Source organism: Ursus americanus, chromosome 26, assembly GCF_024610735.1.
Source record: "Ursus americanus isolate L20-20 chromosome 26, mUrsAme1.1.p, whole genome shotgun sequence".
NCBI classification, from domain to species: domain Eukaryota; kingdom Metazoa; phylum Chordata; class Mammalia; order Carnivora; family Ursidae; genus Ursus; species Ursus americanus.
The window spans coordinates 19,162,289-19,168,288 of record NC_142152.1 but is presented as its reverse complement, the minus strand read 5'-3'; the positions used below and the strand labels follow the sequence as shown (position 1 = coordinate 19,168,288).

Here is a 6,000-nt window from a genome sequence, read left to right as displayed (position 1 = left end):
AAGACCTAGATGTTCAATGAATTCGATCCCACTTTATCACCCAAGCAAAACTTTAAAGTTTCAGGTTACGGAAGGACTTTGAAAGCAATCTTAACAATTACCCTTGATGGGGCGCCTGGGTGGCACAGCGGTTAAGCGTCTGCCTTCAGCTCAGGGCGTGATCCCAGCGTTGTGGGATCGAGCCCCACATCAGGCTCCTCCGCTATGAGCCTGCTTCTTCCTCTCCCACTCCCCCTGCTTGTGTTCCCTCTCTCGCTGGCTGTCTCTCTCTCTGTCGAATGAATAAATAAAATCTTTAAAAAAACAAACAAACAAAAAAAAACAATTACCCTTGAAAATTTTGAGATGACAAAATTAACCATTTTAAGTCCTCTCTTTGCTAACAAATTGCAGCAGAGATAACATGAGCTTATTTGACCTTCAGTAATTCCTGGTAGAATGAAAGTTGCATATTTAATGTTGATGACTAAAGACGTGTCTTTTAATTAAACCAACAAACTTAAATTCATTAAATACCGAATTATGTTCCACCTGGGTCCACTGTAAAAGTCCATTTGTTCCCCACTGTCAGTTTTTACCTGGGGCACTGGTGGGGAAATCTGAAGTGGGCAGTGTTAACTCCAGGGGAGTGCTCTTCTGTCCTTGGCAGTGAGGGGTGGAAAAGGAGCCAGTGGTGCTGGAGGCCCTGAGGATGGTATAGAAACCAGTTATGCAGGCAGCACCCAAGATGGTGTAGAAACAGGAGGAGGGGAAGGTGGTTCTAAACCTCGTCAGCTCGGACAGATGAACTGACACCATGGTTTTTTCCCGCCAAAGTGGAAACATGCAGTTCACATCAGGCCAGAGAGACAGTGAATTTCCCCGAAACAAAGGGAGTGGTAGCTGCTTGGGAATATTCCTTAAAGTCCCCGTCCTGAAGTAGACTGACTACAGTTGGCTGTAATTATAGTCATTGACCTGGGGAATGAGGGAGAAGCCCCCATATCTATTAGGAGGAGGAACAGTGAGAGTCAGTCCCATTCATTAGGAATGGCCTGTGTTTGCTCTAGCAACCTGGGTTCTATCAGGAGGAGGTCTGTTTAAATAATTATCATTATCATATCATTATCATTATCATATCAGGAGGGAGTTCACTAGCCTGGTTACTGACCAAACATGTTCTGCAAGAGGCCCTTAGGTCTGGGTCCTGATTTAGAACCTTGATGGCCTGGACCCAGGGTATCTCTGCGCATTTGCCCTGTTGCCTATAGAACAGATCTAACTGAGATCCTACGGAGGCTGTGCAGCCTTATACATGATCAGTCCTTTGCTAAATTTTGCAGTCTGAATTGTTTCCAGTGGGTTAAGAGGAATCCTAAGGGAGAGACCTTGGGAACTGAAGAGAGAAGATCTGTACCAAGAAAATCTTCCCCTCCCCCCCAATTCCTGGGTGGCATCCCACTCAGGACACGTCAGAGGTTCCTGGTGTCAAAGTGGCCTGAGATGTCCCTTGAACAAAGGCGATATGATCACTGCCCTGCTGTTAAAGGCCCGGGAGGAGGGATGGTAGAGTGCCCCCCCCCCCATTTCCCCATCACATTGTAGACTGCAAAATGGGTGACAGTGTATGGACTGAGATACCATGCCTTGAAGGTCATGCCATGAAGACCATACCTTCTTTTACTTTGCCTTGAAGGTCATGCCAGGAAGGCCATGCTTTATTTTATCTTGCCTTGAAGAAACTGCTGTTTTTAACAACCATGGGAAACATTAGAGAAGTTTTATAAGGCGAAGTTACCAAATATTGTAGCTTAAGTAGTTAGTAGAAAACATTGACAGAAAACAGTAAAGATAGAAATCTATCATGGTCTAAACAACATTCCAACATGTATAGTCTTTATTGCTAACTTCTCTAGGAAACATCCCTGGTAGGGTTTTAATTCAATGGGTCTGGTTTTGGCCAGTTCCAAGTGGAGGTCTGTTGGCCAGAAGCAGCTAGACCAGAGATGTGAAGGGGATCACAGACCAATGAGGAGGAAACCTCATGGGGGTGTCTTAAGATCAGCAGCTGTCCTGGTCACTTAGGTGACTGTCCCTTGCCCAAGACAGACAACTTTGTATAAGAACAGGAATAAAGAGAGGGCATCAAGTTTCTGGGCCTTATTACCATTCTGGCAGGGTACTAACTTCCAGCCAAAAGGCAGTCTTTCTCCTCCCCGTAGAGTAGCCATGGGCTAGAAGATGGCAGCCTGAGCAATCAACATGAAAAGTGTTCCACTAAGACCGTAGTCCTTGAAAAGCCCCTGGAATGAAAGTAGAGGAAGAGAAGTGAAAGTACTCAGCAAGTTTGCCCTGAGGCTCGGAGTCCAGATGAGAAGACTGAGCCTCACGTTGGACACAAAATGATCTAGGAAAATGTTGGGGTTCGGTGCTGATGGTCAAGAAATAGTTCTTGAGACAGCTTCGGTGCAGAAAGGTGGTTTTATTTTAAAGCACGGGGACAGGACCTGTGGCCAGAAAAAGCTGCCCTGGGGTTGTGAGTAGTGGCTAGTTACAGACTTTCAAGTTGGGAGAGGGGTAGGGATAGCTTAAGTCTCTAAGGAATTTTGGAAGCAAGGTTTCCAGGAGCTTGAGGGGGCTTGCTATTGTTAGGAAAAGGCCATTTATTACTGTCTAGTAAACCTTTAGTCATGAGACCCTTCAGATGTAGATCAGTGGGCCATATCCTTAGGGGATAATTGCCAATACTATCTTGGTGGGGGAGTAGAGATAAGGGAAGTTTCCAAAGGAATTTTTATATATTCAAGAGACTCACAGGATGGGGGGTGGGGGTGGACTAAGATTGCCTTTTGCGCTTAGCAAAGTACTGGCACGGAGGCAGTTGTGTGCCTAGAGGAATGTCACTCTGCGTGTTTCAAGGACTTGTCAATGGACTGTAAGTAGTAAGGAAATTTAAATTTTTTCTTTTGCCTTTGTTTCCCACATCAATTACACAGCTAGAAGCCTGTATCTCCTACTCCCCTTCACCTCTTTTGCCCAGCCCTCCACCTCCTCCCCTCTGGTGGCTTACTGTATTTCTGGCGCATTTTCCTTCTATTTGTATGTCACAGTCTGGTGGGTTCATGGTGGAATCGCCATACACTGAAGGAATTTCCTCTGATATGGAATCCATAAAGTTACAATTAGTTTTTGTCTGAGGTTCTGAAAATGCATCCTATTGATAACTTGCAGAAAAGAGAGGTTAGGGCATCTTCTTTACAGGCTGTATATTTGGAATTCTAAAAATTGGTGGTTGTATAATATGAAAGTCACCCACGACTTTCCTTGTTTGAACACAGGCCCATAGACTCATTTATAAACATAAAAATTTGATTGTAACAATATTATTTCTTAATATACAAATAATACTTTAAATTGCATGTACTTGATAGTTTTTTTTAATCATACATTTTTATTGAACATGTGTTTGGTTTGTTGTTAAAACTATTGTGATCTAACTATGGCTAAGAGAAATGCCCATATTTATACTGTAGTAGAGGTGGTTCTAGAATTCGCAGTCTTTTGAACCTCCACATTCTCTGCCAAACAAGTGGATATTATTGTTTAGTCATCTGTTAGTAAGAAACATCTGATGATACAGGTAGTAGAATAGGAAGTTGCTATTTAGCAATTCATCTGGTAACATTTCCTTCCATAATTTCTGGTGGGTAGGTTTACTGTGAAGTTTCAGGATTATCTTGCTGAATAAATACGCTTTGTTTTATTTTTTAGAATGCTAATGCTTTTAAAACTTGGAATAAGCCACTTAGTGTTTTGTTGACTTGGCTTTACAATTGTTTTTTCCCCAGTTTGCATAGTTCCCGGTCAACAGAGAAATGTGGAGCGTCTTCGTCTTCGTTGAATCCTCATGTAGACAAGGTCATTATGGTCCTGGTAGGTAGGACAAGTAACCTGATATAAGGTAACATCTGTGCTAGCTTAAAGCTCTAAATGTACTTCATATGATTCTGGGTGGGTTTTATTGGTGCTTTCTTTCTGAATTAGATTCTCTGTCCTTACCAAATGAAGACTTTTCTCTTGTCCTATTGATTGTAATATCAAGTGTGGAGTTGTTCAAAAAGCCAAATAACTTGTGACTACATATCAAAATATATAGTATTTTCTAATTTTCTCTTCTAGTAATTCCCAAATTGGGTTTACTCTGTAAACTCATCTGTGACTTTATTCTTGTTTCGCCTGGAGACTCAAGTTTCTACTCCTAAATCATCCTTGAAATCACCTGATAGCAGATGCAGTTCTGTAGGTGGAAGAGAGTAGGTGGACAGCTTTTGATTTTGTTCTCATACGACGTTTAGAATCATGCATACATATGTTATCCAAACTGAAGGGACTGATCGGTGTTTCCAAATATCATGGGGAGTCAGTTACTTTCATTTTATTTTATTTTTTCCTGGTGGTTCAAATACAGAATTCTATTAAATAGGTATTATATTGTGATATTGACTAGTTCACATCTCTGCAAGGGATAAGGAATCCTGGAGATCAAGGATTTACTGTTATCAATTTTAAAACTAGTGTTGTTGTTGTTGTTGTTTTAACATTGACTTTTATTTTTATACAAAATAAGATAATTATTACCACTGGCAATTTATTTGCAAAGTATCCAATTTTTATTAGTTGTCCATTCTGACACAAGGCATTACACAGGACTAAAAGTTCCCTAAGAAAAATTACACACACATATTTCAGTCCCAATTATCTGCATTTTGATTTCATGTATCTATCAGATATTCATTTACGAAATGTTTAGTGAGGGGGCGCCTGGCTGGCTCAGTCAGTCAAGCATCTGACTCTTGATTTTGGTTCAGGCTATGATCTTAGGGTCATAAGATTAGGACTGGGTCTCATGGGTCTCTTATGATCTCAGGGTCATAAGATCTGGCTCCCCACTGTCTGCTTTTCTTCCTCTCCCTCTGCCCCTTCTCTTGCTCATTTGCTCACTCTCTCTCTCTCTCTCAAATAAATAAATACATCTTAAAAAAAGTTTAGTGAGTACCAACCATATACCATGTTACCTGACAGCTTGAGGAGTACCAGGCAGGCGTATAAGGTGCTGACCTGAGCATTGATCTGTGAGGGTACACAACTTCATTGGCACCGATATACAAACAGTTAACAATAAAAAATACCAAGCAGTGATGGATAAGTGCATAAGTGCTGCAGGAATTTGGGGACATGAAAGGCTCTTACAGAGAAAGTTTACAGAAGGTGGGCTGAAAGGAAGAGGGAAGACTTTCTGGAAAGGTAGAATCATGTGAGCAAAATTCAGCGTGTGTTTGAGACAAGGAGAAGTTTAGAGCAGTCGTTCCCAAAGTGTGGTCCATGGACCAGTAGCATCAGCATCACCTGGGAACTTGTTAAGGATTAGAAATGGAAGTTCTCAGGCCCCCCTGGAGACCTGCTGAATCAGGATGCTGGCAGTGAGGCCCACCAACCTTTTTTTTTTTTTTTTTAAGATTTTATTTATTTATTTGACAGAGAGAGACAGCCAGTAAGAGAGGGAATACAATCAGGGGGAGTGGGAGAGGAAGAAGCAGGCTCCTAGCGGAGAAGCCTGATGTGGGGCTCGATCCCAGAACGCTGGGATCACACCCTGAGCCGAAGGCAGACGCTTAACGACTGCGCCACCCAGGCGCCCCATCACCAACCTATGTTTTAACAAGTCCTCCAGGTCGTTCTGATCCATCCTAAAGTTTGAGAGTTGTTAGACTAGAGCCAGGGTTCTTGTATGAAAGTAGTGGGCAAAAAACTTCACTAAGGTAGCCTGGGAATTCACAGTGAAGGACTTCAGATGTTAGGCAGGGAGTTTGTCTTTTATCCTACAGAGCAGAGACACCAACTTGTAACTTGAAGGCTGGATTTGACCCATAGATGTGTTTTGTCAGGCCTGCACAGTGGCTTTTGGGTTTTTTTTTTAATTTAATTTTTAAGAATTAATTAGGAATTAATTGTCACTATTTA

The 6,000-nt window shown here is 42.0% G+C and overlaps 1 protein-coding gene across 3 annotated transcripts in view; it reads left to right on the top strand.

Annotated features, from left to right (window-relative positions):
- The first annotated feature begins 3,704 nt into the window (after window positions 1-3,704).
- The window catches only part of ENTPD5 (ectonucleoside triphosphate diphosphohydrolase 5), a 38,521-nt gene continuing 36,225 nt past the window's right edge, over window positions 3,705-6,000 (top strand). For 2 of the 3 annotated variants that reach the window (XM_045807840.2, XM_087856131.1), the window contains exon 1: window positions 3,734-3,912. The gene's annotated coding sequence lies outside the window, so the exon portion shown is untranslated. Of the gene's footprint in view, window positions 3,913-6,000 lie in introns of all 3 variants that reach the window. The other variant, XM_045807842.2, reaches the window with a different exon arrangement.